Raw genomic sequence first — 18,221 nt, 5'->3', positions numbered from 1 at the left:
AGGTAATCAGCCCAAGCGGGAATCGAACCCACCCCTAGCACAACTCTGGATCAGTAGGCAAACGCGCTACCGCTTCAGCTACGCTGATGGTTACTGGCTTCTCGAAACAGATATCAGATTCATGATGTTGCTATATAATATGTTCTATTGTAAGGAATTACTTTATAACCGGTTGTGCATGACTCTACTTGAGAATTCCAATCAAGTGCTTTCCTGGCTGTATCATTTGGAGTTTGGCGAAGTGTATGTTCCACCCATTGCCACAGAATCACAAGTTTATACTCTTGTGATAGAAGCGTATGTTTATAACCTTGTGATAGAAACATAAATTTATCATCGTGTAATAAGAATATATATATATATATATATATATATATATATATATATATATATATAATTTGAACTGGTAATGGAAATTACGGGAAAACGGCTGGACGGATTTTAATAAATGACCCCTCATTTTGAAGCTTGGAACTCAAAGTTTTTTCAGAAAAATGGTAGTTTTCAGTGAAATGTCAATTTTTAAACATAATTTTCCTATTTTCCAAAAATCCATCTGTAGTCAGTTTTGAGAACTAGCTAATAGCATTCACGGCCGACTTGATATTACCTTCGCCATTTTGTAAAGGAGAAGCGAAGCGAGCATCAAGTCGGCCGTGTTGCATTTCAGAATAAAACAAAACACATACTACAGTAAACAATATTACACGAAAGCCATGATCTGCAAGAATGCTGACATATTTAGAGATCAAATTAAATTGGTTATTAAAAACTTAACTTACTAAAAATAATTTACAAGTTCGATTCTGTGGTGTGTAATTTTCTGGGTACAGCTGTGTATTGGATATTAAAAACTACAAAACTTGGGGTGGTTTGATGACATTATTACCATTAGAAATGAAATATTATTGTAGTTAATGCTATGATGTGACTATTTTTCATTAATTATACATATTAATGCTATATTGATGATATGAAAGTGAAACGTTTTGGAGTTTTATAAGTAGATGTAGAGAATAACTTAAATTAGATTTTAATTTCTATATTTTACTGAGTAGCGGCTATATAGTATATATAGTATATGTTACTGAAAGCTATAAAACTTACGTAAGATAATAATATTATTAAAAATCAAATATTTTTATAATTATTAATCAGGGGTTGGGTCTTTTTCACATATTTAATGGCGGTGTGGTGTAGATATTTATATGCGTGGTTCTCTTCAGTATTGGCTCGAGAGAGAGTATCTTTCATTGTTATGGAAGCAAATAACTTTCAGAATGTCTGGTATTCTTCATTGAAAATAAATCTGAAAAATGTTTATTTGAACGTCTAATGAACTTAGTTTGCAGCATTTGCTGCACAAGCCACTAGTATCTTTCTAATTTTGTAATAGGATCACACGTCTTTAAATAGAAGCATATCTTTCAATTCTTGTAACAGAAACATAATTGTATTGTATCAGAAGCATATTTTCCCAGTCTTGTATTAGAGACATGTTTCGAGTCTTGTAATAGAAACATATATTTCAAAACTGATAATGTTTCGAATTCGGTAGCGACTTATAAAGGTTCATAAGTCGCTGTGGTGATCCAGTGTTGTTTTCCATTCTCGTATTTAACACGACTATTTCGTTTATATGACGTCATTTCATTTTCGGCCAATGAAGTATAATGAAATGTTGAATTCCAACCAATCACAGTCATACATCGCGATAATTTCTGCAGCTCGATTTATCACTATCAATTTATCGCATGGTCGTTCTTTTGTTTAGTCAGTGTCGCCAACTGTTTCCACGTAAACCGATGAGCATGAATCCTTTGTGCTAAATAAATTGCGAAATTCTACTTCCACATCTACATCTTCATCTTCTAATTCCATGTCCATTGTACTTAAAGAAAATGACACTTCTTTATAACAATTGTTAATTTAATCAATGTATTAATCAGGTTATTTGTAATTATACTATAAAATGTTTAAATTAAATTATATAATGAAAACGTATTTCTGTTATAATAACAAGAGAAAAGCGCAGTACATGTAATTAAGATTTTTAAACCTGTATTTCGCTTTTCTCAATTGACATTACTGCATAACATTCAATTAATTTACTGCAGTAATCGTTTTTCATCTGTTTTGACTTCACAATGTCTGAATAGGTTAGGTATTCATAAATATAAAATTATTAACATTTTGTGAGCGAATTTTAGGGATATATTATTTACATTTTTATTTTATTCACGACATAGTCCTAATAAATGTCACTCGAGGTCTGAGATTTCCCAAATTTATCGGCAAATTTCAGATCTCCGTGACATTAATATAGGTAATCCATTCTTCCTGAGAATACCTATTTATTTTCTCCTGCGTTTCCAATAACAGCGCGATAAGAATTTAATACAATTTTGTAACAACTAAGAATTTGAAAGTGTTAATTTGAGGGCTGCAAGTTTTTTTTCTTCGTTTTTTATGAATGTGTGTTAAATACAATCTCAATCCAACAATGCTGTCTATTGGCTATACCGCACCTTTACCAAACCTTTACATTCATTTCGTATCTTATCGCTCTTACCAGCGGCGGCTCCTGCATATTTCTTAAGAGGAGGAAAGAAGTTAACAGCACGAAATGACACCTTCTTGAATGAAATATGCTACAAATTAGCCTACATGCATACATGTAAGACCAGGTAGTGTTGGGGTTGGCCTTCCCTTCTGTATAGCAATAATCTGTTCTTGTAAACTGAGTTTCCTAAATTGTCCAAAATATATTATGTTTTCACTTCCATTCATTGTTGAATAATTGCGCAAATTAACAATTACAACGAAATTCACAACCTCGTAGTATTTTTCGAGCACACTACAGCATCACACGTGTTGGAAGAGACTAGCTACTAACTCGTAACCGGAACCGTTTTACGGAAATGGAAATGGGAATGGGAAATAATCTGAGGAAAGCGAGAACACTGCACCCACCCACGTGGTCTGTGTTACCACATGTACATTTTACAAGTTCAGTATCACATGCTTTTGAAGAATGTCAGTTCTTGTAAAGTCATACTATCATTATTGTTCAAAGCTGCCGGTGGCCGATTAATTTTTTACGTTAAAAATGATGTCGTTTGGAGTACCTACTTTCAGTTTCAAATATATTTGTACAAAACTGATAACTGTCAACTTGGTTGTTGCCCTGTCTAGTAAACAATGAATAGAAGTAAATTTCAGGGGCCAACTACGTAGAACTACTTCCCCTTTGTTTTACATACACCCGACTTTAACTTTCAAATATCCACGAAAGTTTCAAACCATGAATAGTAGCCTATATAAAGTGCAATGAATAATATTTTTTATTTATATTAAAAAAAAAGTTAAATGGTGTCTTTCATAGCGTTGCGTTAAAACTGTTTTTGTTGTGTCTCCTCCTAGAAGTGTTATAGTCCGGTTGAATGCAACATCGTTAGATGGCAGCAGTAGCGAGCTTGCTGCACGACCAGTCGGTTTCTATTTCCCGCCCATGACCGATTCAGAGGAGGATTTCCTCCCTCGCCGTTTATTTACTTGCTTTAAAACTCTGCTTCTTTCTCTGGCCGCTAGTGTGCTGTTGTCTATGTGTGTTAACTGCAGTAGAGGAGGAATGGAGTGCCTTTCCTCCACACAGACAATCTCGCATCTTTCTCACAGTTTTCTACAGCACATGAGCGCGCGTCGTTTAAAACTCGATCAACCGAGTTTTTCTTATAGCTGTGAACTTAAAAAATATCGAATCTTCCTCGAATTTCAAGGCACATATTTTATTTGGTATTTACTTTCAAAAGAAGAAAATGTGAGGAGGACGTTCCTCCCTTCCCTCCCCCGAGGAACCGCCACTGGCTCTTACGAAAAATCGCCACCGCTATCCTTTGCTTATGAACTGCGGAAATATCTTAGAGTAAAAAGGACTCATGTGGATTCCTAGTGCACATCCCTACTGTACCCGACACAGTAGCGCGGTTCATGGAGGGAGGAAGAGTGTGGAATAAACACAACACAATTGACAATAGTCCAGTGACCTTGTCGAGTTGCCAGGTGCGCTCCACACCCCATTACTTACAATATGCCATTATAAAGAAGGTGTTTGCTTGAGACTATCTGCTGCATGTGCTAAACATGTGACCCACCACGCCAAGAGCACACTGCGCGTCTAGGTTTAAGCATAGATAATAATCGATTTTCTGTTATATTTCGTATGATGGTAAAGTAAATAACCTGTCTCTGAAAATAACTCATTATGAGTAACTTGAAGGTGAGTTCCACGTAGCCTGTTCCGTCTCGGGGACGAACTAAATAAAGAAATAACAAAGAAATAAATAAATTTTCTGAATGTTCTGCTTCCCATCATGTGTTCGTGGACTTGTCTGCAAGGGTGCGGAGATACAGTTTAGGATTATATTACACTCTTCAAACTGGAGAGCAAATTCCTTGCCCGGGTCTAATTTTGGACCAAGTTGAAGACGCTGATTTTGCTGGATGTACATTGGACCGTGACGCCCCAGCTGGTTTTTGCGAGTCGTCCCCAAAATGTTAACAGAATTAGAACAGCTTGTTATTTACGAGTGTGTTGCTTTTGCTACAGCCCGAGGGATAGTGAAGCGTGTAACGAGAGAATTTCTAGATCGTCGTCCGTTTGGCGGAAGATATGTCGGATGCTTCCACAATTCAGAACAAGCCTCTGCTTAGAAACACGTCGGCATATGAAACCACTGTTCAGGCTCACAGAGTCTGTTCTAGTCTGCATCAGGTAAGAGAGAACAATTTTTTCAAGCGTCACATAAATTTGTGCGATAGTGAAGTCCTGGATAATTTTAACAAAAGAAGGTAACATATTTAATTCATTTTCTTATAGAGGGAAGTTCTTCTGCACTGAGACAATATGAAATATCTATTATACGTAGGGTAACCAGACGTCCTCTTTTGTCCGGACATGTCCTCCTTGTTTTAGGCCTTTGTCCGAGACGTCCGGGCGGATTTAAAAAAAATCAAGAAATGTCCTCTTTTTCATAACTTGTATGCCTGATATTTTGAAATTATCTGAGTTGAAGCTTTTTTCAATTAATTTGCCTGCAGGTGGCAGCAGCATCGATGGAATATACTCAACGATCATAACTTTATTTTTTTTTATTATCCAATTTAATAAACCCTATTTCACCCTGAGGTATATTAGGGTTATAGTTGGCATCAAAATACATATTTTATAACCAATAAACAATAGTAAAATTATAATATAAAATTGTGGTCAAGGTTACAATTCACATGAATTATGTAGAAGAATGCACCTTAATGAAAGAATGGATCCTGTTAAAGATTAATGAGATGTTTGAGGAATAATCAATTCAAAGATATACAAGAATCTCTAACCGTTTCAGAGTAAATACACGACCTGAAAAGATAATCAATAATACATTAATATAACAAAGTTTGACTTTCACTTTCAAATTAATACTTAATTCATGAACAATGGAACAGTTAAGAGTAATAAAAGCAATGATTTACGGTTACAAGTTACATACGTGATTCAGGAACAAGTACAATAATTAAAATAATAGCACAAGTAATGACTTATAACGAAATTCTTGAAGGACAATATAGGCCTATAATACTAGGGGCAATACAAAAGATTTAAAAACAAATGTAAACAGTAAAGGAATAGTAGAAAAATTGACTTAAAATTACACATTCTTTTTAAAGCAATAGGTAACAACAAAGAAATATTAATATCAATACACTGACTGTAGTTATAGATTAAATACATTATTTTAAAAACAAACTCGCAAAGGATCAATAGCTATTTTCAGGCATTATATATATGGACCATGTATTTAATTCACATCTTTTTGACGTTACTTCGTATATTATTTTGTGTTTCAATCTATTTCAATTTCTTATTTTTCACTGTAACAACAAAAATATGTTTCATAAAGCCTCAAGGCATTTCTCTATATTTATTGTATCATGATACTCTTTGTCAATGGCAACCTGTAATGGTTATAGGAAGAAATATATATATATATATATACATATATATATATAATAGCTATTAAACATATTATTTTAGAAGCAATAAATAGCTATACTAAGAGATGACTTACAATTTACGAATTAAATACATTATTTAGTAACAACAATTGGCAATGAGGAGGTATTACAAGAAATGGCTCAAAATTAGAAATCAAATGCCTAATTAAAATAAAAATTAAAACCAATAGTAGGCCTACAATATTATAGTATGCGAAATTGAAGACTTACAGTTTCATTATAGTTGATTAGAACTAATACGATTTTTTTCCCGGAATAATTTAACATTTTACAGTTTCACAAATATTCTATTCAAAAAGGACATGAAATAATTGTATGATTTAGAGTTGGTAAATATATTGGTTAACGGTTTGGCAAATGTATAATTTAAAGTGTTCAGTAACAACTCAAGCTCGTATCTTTCACAGCAAAAGACTGGACAATCATATAATACATATTTGACATCTTGAGATTCCTCCCCACAAATGCAAGTTGCATCGTCTTTAATATGGAATCTATCATAACTTTATTTGCTTACAAAGTAATATTAAATTCACATTTTGTGCGGTCTTTTTATGTATTTTGATAATAATTATAGTTCCCTTGACTTTCATGTAGTTAACTGTAAAATCATTTTATTTTATTAAGTTTTATCATAAGTATACTGTAATAAAATAGATATTGACATAATTTTAAGTATAATATAGGCCTAAGCCTAAATCTAAATCTAATTTTCTGCCCTCTTTAATAATTATAGTTCCCTTGAATTTCATTTGTAGCTAACTGTAAAATCATTATTATCAAGTTCTGTCATAATTATTTTGTAATAAAATAGATATTAACATAATTTTAAGTATGGCATAAGCCTAAATCTGTACTGTAAATATTTTGTAATAAAATAGATATTGACGTAATTTAAAGTATAATATAGGTCTAGTCCTAAGTACATAGTCTCTGCCCTCTTTTTTTGAACAATGTCCTCCTTTTTTAAGCTTTGTGTCCTCTTTTCTATCGATGTGAATCTGGTCACCCTAATTATACGTACAATTCATTGGGTGAATATATAGGCCTACATACATATGAGAGAACACGTTCAATAAAAGTACGGCTATTAGAAGAACGATCCTCACGCGTACTAAACTACAACATGTAAACTACATGCCACAAACATAAACCACATCAAACACTTTCCGCAAGATATACAGGGTGATTCAGTGACTATGTTACAAACTCTTAGGGTGCTATTCATAGACATTTTGCAGCACGCGCTACGAGCGTACTAAGCTAGCCCCGGTTATCCACTGGTTACTAGTACAGAATTCAAATCATATCCTATCGCTAACGCTGGTTTATGAATACGAAAAACGCTGATCATCCACTGGAAACCCGTGCTAAAAATGTCTATGAATACGGCCCTTAGAGATGATAGAGGAGACAATTATGAACATCTTTCATATAGGATAACCTATGTCCGGAAACATTCCATTTGGTAGTTAGGCCTACAAGCCTAAATATGTTAGTCATGCAACCAGCTAGAATCGAACTCAAGGCCATCCTTTTGAAGTTTGGTTACAGACGACATGTTCCTGCAAACGTTGGTGATTTCTCATGAACATGGTATAAGCTATAAGTCCCGACGCTGTTATTTCCGGCGTGACTCCGCCTCTTTGCTTACGTCTTAGAAAGTGAAGGCTCTATAAAGTCTAGGTAGGTAGTATCGTTCGCCATTTTTGTTGTTACGTTGCCGAGCTACCATACGAGGAATCTATTTGCTACACCGTTAAACATTATCGTGTCATAGCTCCTACGATAATAAATCAAACGCAATGTAATTCAGCAAATAATTGAGCGTTTTCGTGTGCTTTCTGCGAATGCCAACGGAAGAGCTAAAATGGCGAGCGATTATATTAAGTATTTATCGAGCCTTAAGAAATGAATCAGCGAATCACAAGAACGCACACGTTTAAATGTAGCCGACCTGCAACGCGATTGGCTGCCGGAAATTAGAGCGACGGGACTAGTTGGCATCGTAAATGATATTTTGACTGATTAAACCTTGCAACTTTCCTTTCATTGCCTTTTTCCTCTTCCATAAATGAAATGCATGTCAACAAATTGCGAGGAATAACTTCATTTGCGATTTTATACAACACACAAAATTGACATTCGGTGTTTTATTAAAAAAACTAAGGGGAAAACTTACAAGCAAACATTCTGATGGGGACAGATAAAAAAAGTTAGGCCTAAATCTTTTTCTTTCACCATATTAATAATGCCAAAAGAAGTGCTCATACCAATTTTGGCCACTCGACCGCAATTACGAGGACTTAAAAGAAATAAGTTCGCCAGGGGCCTTTAACAGAAAGAAAACACAATTTCATTGGAAAAATTTATTGGAACGGACACAGCAATTGTTGAGCTGTTTTTCAACAAAATCTTGTCTTAAAGTAGTACTATTGTGGGTTAATATGCAGGAACTGTATACAATTTTACATAAATTAATCAACACCAGGACCATATCTGTTACGTTGTTCACAATATTTATTTTAGGTATGTATCTTAGGTTCCTTTTTTTTTTTTTTTTTTTTTAATAAACACTTTTCATAATTTACATTAAATGAGAAAGATCTCATCCATCGAAATAGAGTTAGGAAACGATCCCAGGATGGAGGCAGCATTCCCTCGCTGAACCGCTATTCCAATGCGTTGACGAAGGAAATTGATACATCTAGGATCGCCAGTACGGGACAGTAGGCGTGTACCAATTTGGATCAGTACGGGCCCTATTCATAGACATTCTTAGCGCGGGCTTTCGGTGGATGATCAGCGAACTAACGATTTCGTATTCATGAATAAGTGTCAGCGATATGATATGATATGAGTCCTGTTTAGCACGCTCGTAGCGCGGGCTAGCGAAATGTCTATGAATAGCACCCTAGATCTCTAGCGTCTCTACACCATGGACCAAAGGTCTCAACTGCAAAAGCGAGGAAGATGTAATTTGATGTTAAATGTTCATATTTATGTCGTTTAGCATGATAAGCGGATTCAGCGGCAGATCCAGCACAATTGACAGAAGATTTTAAATGGGAAAGGGCTAATGTATCTACACATATTCCTCACCGGAATTGAGTCATTTGTCATATCATGGGATCGACAGAGAGGTGCAAACGGCTGACAAACGCTGATTCCGATCCCAGGCGGCTGACTTCTACGACAAAGGACACAAAAATTGATCCCATGGTATGACAAATGTGTCAATTCCAGTGGGGAATATGTTCACAAATAGCGCAACAATTGCTGTATCTGTTTCAATAAATCTTTCCATGCAATTGTGCTTTTTTTGTGCAAACGGCCCCAGGGAAAATCACTTTCTGGACGGCCTCGTAATTGTGGTCGAGTGGCCAAAATTTGTATAAGCACCTTCTTTTGACATTATTAACATGGTGGAAGGAAAAAATTTAGCTTTTTTTATCTGCCCCCACCAGAATGTTTTCCTTGTTAGTGTAAGGCAGGCGTGTTCAACGCGCGGTCCTCGAAGCCATCACATGCGGTCCGAAGTAATATCGTATTTCTAAGTTATACTGTATTACTTTTTTTTTTTTTTTTTTTTTTTTTTTTTTTTTTTTTTTTTTTTTGGAAATAAGTAGATCTGTTTGGAATAAGATGAACTTACAAGAGAAGAATATATATATATATATATACACAATAAATTGTTACCATCATATGGAGGCCTCTGTGCGAACCTTCATCCTACCGTATAAGAAAAGAAAGAAATCCCAACTGTTTTGGGAATGCCAAGACCGTTATTTATGATACCTAATAACCGCGCATAGCTTTGAAGTCTCCGTGTATTGTTGAAAGCGCCGTAATCTTTCTACTTTTCAAAGCGGAGTGGGTGCCAGATGTTTTATGACTGTTAGGTTGGTAAAATTTCTGGAAATCGAAAATAACATATTGTATAGCTCTCCGAGGATGTGCAAATGGAGTGCGTTGATTTTCAATGTGCGTCAGACCTAAGGAGTAAGTTTTACAATATCCCTTACTAGAATTCTATTGCAACTATTTTCCCAGGGAAAAATATCCGGACATTAACGAACATTCACTTCCCTACACGTCACTTTTCAGTAGCATATTAGTACATTATGCAACGAGCCTATAATGAAGGTAATTAAGAAGTGAGTATGGATATTTATGAAACGAGCGTAAGCGAGTTTCATAATTTTCATATGAGCTTCTTAATTACCATTATAGGCGAGTTTCATACGACTTTTTATGCTCGACCATATTTCTAACTTGATATTATTAATTTTATTGTATCTGACCTGGAGCAATGTCCCGTATGTTGTGAGATGTGCGCAGACGCGAAAGTATTGATTTCTTCCGAGGAACAGATGTGCACATTGACCTTGCTAGGCCATAAGAACCTACAGAGATAACATTGAAATTAAATTAGACATTGAAAAACGAGATGACAAATTGAATTTATTTGAATATTATTTACAATTAACGCTAATTATTATAGTAACAGAACATAACCTTCTGCGACAGTATTGGATTTCCAGCCTCCGTGACTTTTCGCTAATTCTCTTTCGATTGCATATCCGAGAATAATCGATACTTGCGGTTTTATAACGGTAGAAAGCTGACCTGTCATTGGCTGAACAGTTGTAACCTGAGTCGTCATTGGCTGAAAGACCTGACCTTTAATGAGTAGGTGTACTTTAATGACATGCATTAAAGGTCTGCTACCAGGTGTATAATTACTACATTTCGGCATGGTCGAGCATAAACATAATTATGTGAACAAGACAAGTGTTCTCCGGGATGAAACATCATGTTAAGTGCACAACGAGAACACGAATCACTGAGAGCCCACTTCGAGTTGCTACAACATCAATTAAACCAGACATTGGAAGCCTCGTTCGTGAGAACCAGTGCCATCGCGCATTGACAGGCGAAATATTAATTTACTTATTATTTTAAATTTAATATAACAGTATAAATTAAACATAAATTTTATATTAATCTTAGGGATCAGTATCTTTATAATGTTCAATTTGGACAATTTGGATATACATGAAAATTATGAAATATTATTTTAAAAATTAATCACATGGCTCGCAAACCAATCCATCTTAACGACATTGGCCCTTTACCAAAACGGTATGGCATAGTTCCGCCCCGCGGTCAATTCGGGAGCCTAAGCATGGCATAGTTGCGCCCCGAAGAAATCAGGTAGCAGAATGGACATGGCATAGTTGCGCCCTGAAGAAATCAGATAACAGAATGGACATGGCATAGTTGCGTCCTGATGGGCATAGTACACATGAAAGTGATTGTCATAAAATAAATAAATTACTTTAAAATATTATAGTGGTAGCTGCATTTTTAAGAATATCTGTCTATTTTACTGCTTCTAAATTCCTCGATCACGTGGTTTAAAAAACGGAGCCTATCGATATCTGTAGGCTATCGATAATCACTGCATAAAAAGTAGAAAAAGAGTTAATAAAGTATTGTCAACTTCATAGTGTTCGTTTTAATGCTAAGCTTACTTACTTACTTACAAATGGCTTTTAAGGAACCCGAAGGTTCATTGCCGCCCTCACATAAGTCCGCCATCGGTCCCTATCCTGTGCAAGATTAATCCAGTCCTTATCATCACATACCACCTTCCTCAAATCCATTTTAATATTATCCTCCCATATACGTCTCGGCCTCCCCAAAGGTCTTTTTCCCTCCGGTCTCCCAACTAACACTCTATATGCATTCCTGGATTCGCCCATACGTGCTACATGCCCTGCCCATCGCAAACGTCTGGATTTAATGTTCCTAATTATGTCAGGTGAAGAATAATGCTAAGCTATCGATAATAACTGCATGAACAGCAGAAAAACAGTTAATATAGTACTGTCAACTTCATGGTGTTCATTTTAATGCTAAGCTATCGATAATCACTACATAAAAAATAGAAAAAGAGTTAATAAAGTACTGCCAACTTCATGGTGTTCATTTTAATGCTACGCTATCGGTAATAACTGCATAAACAGTAGAAAAACTGTCAATAAAGTACTACCAACTTCATGGTGTTTATTTTAACGGTAGGCTGTCGATAATAACTGCATAAACAGCAGAAAAACAGTCAATAAAGTACTACCAACTTCATGGTGTTCATTTTAACGGTAGGCTATCGATAATAACTGCATAAACAGCAGAAAAACAGTCAATAAAGTACTACCAACTTCATGATGTTTATTTTAACGGTAGGCTATCGATAATAACTGCATAAACAGCAGAAAAACAGTCAATAAAGTACTGCAAACTTCATGGTGTTCATTTTAATGGTATCGATAATGAATATTAAATCGAATAAGAAATCAATAAGGTTAGTTGGTTATGAGGCTCGAGTTTCCGTAATGTCTTTTTCTCTACCTGTTTCATCGAGGCACAACTATGCCATGCCCCTTTTTTCTATCTGATGGGAACGGGGCGCAAGTATGCCCACAAAACAGAAACCTTTTTTTATCTGCTGTATTTTACCTGACCGTGGGACACAACCATGCCCTGCCCTACCAAAAAAGGTTGGACACGCCTGGTGTACGATTTTCTGTACAAAAATTTAAGGGTTCCCTGCAAAAACGAGGTAGCCCCACTTTTACAAAGTTGTGGAAAACAATAAAAACATTCTAAAAGATTTAAAATTTTAACTGACGATCTTGAACAGTAAATAATGCCATTAATTTCAGGAGGTTATTCTGCAAAGGAATTTTGCAATGTTATATTTGTTCGGATCAAAGTTCTGCACATTTAAAGGACAAAACTAATTTTTTCTCAATAATTTGCTCTCTTAAAATGATTCAGCATATTGGGAACTAAATCAATGGTTTTTCCAAAATACGCTATGATATTGTTTACTGTTTATTGTAGTAAAATAACATGTACAAAAAAAAAAAGTCTTCATTCTTCCCTGAAGGAGTAAAAACTCATGTTCAGGGAGTTACCTAAACACAGACTTAACACAAATATAATTATTTGACACAAATTGGGTCAAGGGAAAAAAAATTATAGGAATAAATTAACTTTAAAAATACAGTTTCAATTTTAACAATTTAAGTCATACAAATACATATACATGTTAAATCTATACATACTGTTTAAAAATTAAATTCCTAACGCTATTTTTTTAATTTCTGATCCTAAAATTTTCCAAATTTGGGTATTTTTCAATCATTTTATGATATAACCTTGGACCAAAGTAGGTATCATGGCTAAGAGCTGTGCTTGTGAAACGCTTTGGTTCCTCTAGTCTTATAAAATCGGATCTTTTAGTTCCATATTTATGATGATACAATTTGAATTTATTGTGATTTTTATGTATGAAGTTTAATAAGGCAATATAATAAATTTGTTTAATTTTCAAAACATTGAAATCAGTGAACAAAAGCTCGGATAAATAATCAATTGGTTTATTAAGGCATACTTTAATTATTCTTTTCTGAATAAGCATTAGTGGCGTGAGATTAGAATTACAAGCATTTCCCCATCCTAAAATTCCATACTGGAGAATGGATTGAAATAAAGCTAAATAAATGAGACGTAAAATATTAACTGGTAAATATGGCCGAAGTATAACAAAGATATAAATTGTTTTACGTAATCTATTGCATAAATATGTAATATGTTTATTCCATGGTAAGTGTTGGTCGATTGTAATGCCTAAATACTTAACTTCTTAGGATTCGGTTAATATGGGACATTCACAATTTTGAGAAGAACAATCAGAATGATGAATTTTGAGCCTAAAAGAAGATTGAGGAGATTTAAGACCACTGGACCTTGATGAAAACGGAACAACAGTTGATTTGGATGTGTTTAAGGAAAGAGTGTTTGAATCAAACTACTCTTTAATTACATGTAATCCATTATTCACATTAATATAAGTGTCTTTCCAAGATTTTTCACCAAAAATATTACGGTATCATCCGCATATGAATATATATAATCCTATTATATTTGCGTAAATAAGTTAATAACAATTCATTTATATAAATCAAGAATAAAATTGGACCAAGAACAGTGTCCTGAGGGACTCCTACATTTATGTTTTGAGTAAAACTAAATTCATTATCAATTTTATTTACATGATTTCTGTTATTCAAATATGACTTAAATAAACTTAGAACATGACCATTAATGCCTAACAATTAATAAATAAATTTTTATCTCAAAAAAGAAGCAAAAACGAGCAAAATTGTATAAAACTTTCTTGTTTGAAATATCTCAAAGAATAACTCCCTGAGAATAATGACATTACTTACGGTTCGTTCTATATATAGCTCTAGGATCTGCCTCCTTTTTGCAACGAAACGACTGGGAGCTCAGCTCCAATCCTACTGTAACTTGCTACCAAATGCCCTGAATCACACCGTTCTTGCACTAAAAGATCGGGCATATTTTATCGTATGAAACAAGCAAAACATTAATTAGACCAAAAAGTGGAGCCACCCCTTTTTTGAAGGTAGCCCTTCAATTTCTCTTAAAAAAAGAGATTTGTGTATTTCTACTCAGCTTTGTATATGTTTGTCGAATGAATATTATCACGCTTATGAAAAAACACATTTCAGTGCCAACAATTTATTTTATGTGCACAAGGTGGGTGTAGAGGGGAAAGAAGGAAATCGTAAATTGAAGTTTATCCAAAAATACTAACTAATAATTTATTATTATTGCTTTCTGCTAATATTTAACATGTGTGCAGTATGAAATCAAAACTAATCATGTCAATTTTAATTACATTACATTCAAAAGAAAAAAACAGAAATATAATATATACGGCATACGACCTCAAAACCGCCATGCCAATTTAAAAATGTCTTTTTATCTACTTAAATTGAGCTTTGCGTTTTCTACAATCCTTTTAAACCAATTTTTATGGAACAACAGAAGCAGATCTCGGAGTAATAATAATAACCATAAAAACAGTTTTCATATTTTCTCGAAAAATGTCAGAAAGGTCATGGACTGTTTTGAATGTAGACTACGTAACGAAACTGTTACTCGAAAGGTGGATGTATCGGATTTCTAAGCCGGAAGCCTGGGTTCAGACCAGGCGCGTGCAGGGTGAAAACATTTTCTGCACAAAATCAGTATCGTTGCAGGTATGTCAGGACACTCCCGTCTCCCACTTCACATTATTCCACCGATTTTCATAATTCACTATATCTCATGTTAATGCTAGTCACTGTGTCGCATGATATGTCCTGAGCACTAACACGTCACTGAATAACAAAAAAAAAAACATTTTCGGTGGATATCTTGGTACCCAACAAGTGTTCTAAGACAACTGAAACATGCCGATTCCAAATATTCAAACCATTTGTCTCTATTGCCGACCGTTCTTGAGATATGCGACATCAACAATATTATGATTAACAACTCACAGACACGAGTTTCAGTAGAGCATTTATTGCTACATAGGCTACTAATGAACATGGCTCTAGTTAAGAAAATGGTGCAAATGCGCCACATGACACATAGTTATAGTAGTAATATTTCAATACCACCTTGTAAGTCTTGGAAGTGGCTGTATGCAATGATCTTCCTATTTGTTGACCTATGAACAAACCTTCTTTCACTTTCGCGTAACTCAACTCTAGAAACTTGTTACACAGGTATCGAAAAGCATCTGAGTCGGTGTCTAGTGCCTTCACGAAATTCTTTATGAGCCCCAGCTGTATATGAAGCGGTGACATGATAACTTTGTCATGCTCAACCCACGACACACGAAGGACATTTTTACTTCCTGGCTGCATTCTATTTCTGAACGGCCAATTGTTCTTTATGTAATGGTTATTTCTATTTCTGATATCCTACTCGCAGATGAAGCATCAGTACTTGGTGTACCCTTTCTGCATTTCCATGAGAATAGTGACAACGTTTAAATCACCACAGATACGCCAATTGTACTCGCGATAGAGTATTTTTTTCAAGAAGTAGTGATATGGTTTCGTACGTCTCTTTCAGGTGCGTAGAATATGCAACCGGTACTGACGCATATCAGTTTCCGTTGTGTAATAATATCATTATTTACTACCTTCAAACTTGTCTTAGATGAGTCTATTAACAGTCGCCATGCTTCAATGCTGTGTTCCACCCCGAGGCTTGACATAAGATCTTGAATGTCCATGCAGTAGCAAATAGTGTTACTCATTGCAAAGAACTTTAACAGTTCTTTATGTCTATGCCGAAACTGTGAAGTAGTTATACCCGGTGCAAGGAAATTAAATTCTTTAAGACGTGAACCGAGCAGTTCAGCTTGGCCTTTTGTTAGTGCCAGGTCCCATACAAGATCGCAAAGCTCAGCATTATTCATTAAATTAATATATTCTCCAGTAGTCAGAGTCTGAGTCGTTGGTAGGAGATGAAAGAGGGCTTTCTTCTTGCGTTTCTTCATTAACTGTGTATTCTCCAGATGCTGTTGGTATTGGACAAGTGACGGGATCATGTGGAATTGGTTTAAAGACTGAAGGAACGTCTGAATGCTTTAAAGATGGACGAGTTTTGTAGGAGAATCCTGTGACGTTTGCCTAAAAGGAGTAACAGTCTGTGGTGTAGTAGCTTGACTCACGCCATATCATAGGAACTCCAAATCCCAGATGGCTGTTCTTCGCCTTCCTTATCCAACCTCGTAAGTTGCATGCATAGGTCAAACAGATGAACTGTGGTGCCCATGACTTACCACTACTGTATCCACTTTCGAATCAAAGTATAGTTCATATTAAGTTTTTTTAAGAAACGGCGTAAAAGTCTTCTGATGGAATTTGTCTGTTACATAGCCACACACGTATCAAAACACATCTGGTGAAGTTCTACACCATCTGGAAAAAGGATAAAAAAATTCGACGAACAGTGTTCCATGTGAAAATAAAATTTCGTCGATAATTTCAAAATATGACGTGATAGCGCAAAACGGGTTTCAGATTTGAAATCAGCATGAAAAACTACATTACAAATAGTAAACATCATGTCAGATATCTACCACTCGTTTATCAGTGATTTCTGAATGATCGCAAAAGGTTCGTTGGTTTGACACACGAATTTCATTCATGTTCCGCGATTTTGCCACATATTTTACTGCAAATATCAGTTGGTAATAAACCTAATTTATATGTTCTTTTAAGTTAATTTGATAGAGCATACTGTATGTAGAAACTAACCTCGAGTAATTTACTAAAGTTTAGTTTAAAATAGCCTATAGATGATGACTTTTATACAATTGGGCCTTAGGCAGACACATACCAGCGTTTATTTATCATTTTAAGAAATCCATGACTGCGATATTCCGCCACACGAGAAGAAGCACTTCATGTGGTCGTTCTATTTCTATTACCTGTTAACACCACTTTACAACGGCAAATAAGGAAGGTCATAAAACCTTCTCCGAAACTAGGCAGAATAATATTAGCTATAATTCTTAAGTATCGTACAGTCCTTCACTTGTTTCATGTGGAAACTGGTTTGGTAAGGACAGAGAAACGATAGGATAAAAAAAAAAAATCCCTATTTGCCTGAATCTGGAAAATCTATATGAACAACGATATTTCGTGGAAATGACGAGGAAAACTGCACATGTAATGCTTGTTTATAAACATAAAAATATTAAATTTTTCGCATCTATTACATAAGCAGTAACAATTCACGTAAATAGTTGAAATTCGTGGTAAAAAGTGCAATTACGCATAACTCAGATCAATACAAACGCGTACAGTTCGGAGCGTGGTGCCTGCCACTATGCCACACATGACTTCATGGTGTGTAAACGAGATACCTCTACCTTTAACACCTTTCCTAATCCCAATGTAATTTTTTTTAACAAAATAATGATATGAATAGGCCTAATACCGAAGGTCTACTATTAATAATATTATTAATAGCTTATGAAAATATTAATGTTATTAATAGCATAATAATAATAATAATAATAATAATAATAATAATAATAATAATAATAATAATAATAATAGACCTAATACATCCACTTTTGCACTTTCTTAATCCGTATATAACTTTTCGGAATTATCGATAAAAAATACTTTTGCACCTTCTTTCCTGACCCGTATAAAACTTTTCTGGATTATCATTATTAAAAAAAAAGATACCGGTATCTCCAT

At 34.8% G+C, this 18,221-nt stretch overlaps 1 long non-coding RNA gene across 1 annotated transcript in view; it reads left to right on the top strand.

Annotated features, from left to right (window-relative positions):
* Positions 1-4,597: 4,597 nt before the first annotated feature.
* Positions 4,598-18,221, top strand: part of LOC138715131 (uncharacterized) — a 144,120-nt gene continuing 130,496 nt past the window's right edge. Inside the window, exon 1 of the long non-coding RNA XR_011336161.1 lies at positions 4,598-4,774. This is a non-coding gene — a long non-coding RNA (uncharacterized lncRNA). The remainder of the gene's footprint in view (positions 4,775-18,221) is intronic.

The sequence above is a fragment of the Periplaneta americana genome, chromosome 15, assembly GCF_040183065.1.
Source record: "Periplaneta americana isolate PAMFEO1 chromosome 15, P.americana_PAMFEO1_priV1, whole genome shotgun sequence".
Classification (NCBI taxonomy): Eukaryota; Metazoa; Arthropoda; class Insecta; order Blattodea; family Blattidae; genus Periplaneta; species Periplaneta americana.
This window is presented reverse-complemented; position numbering and strand designations above follow the sequence as displayed.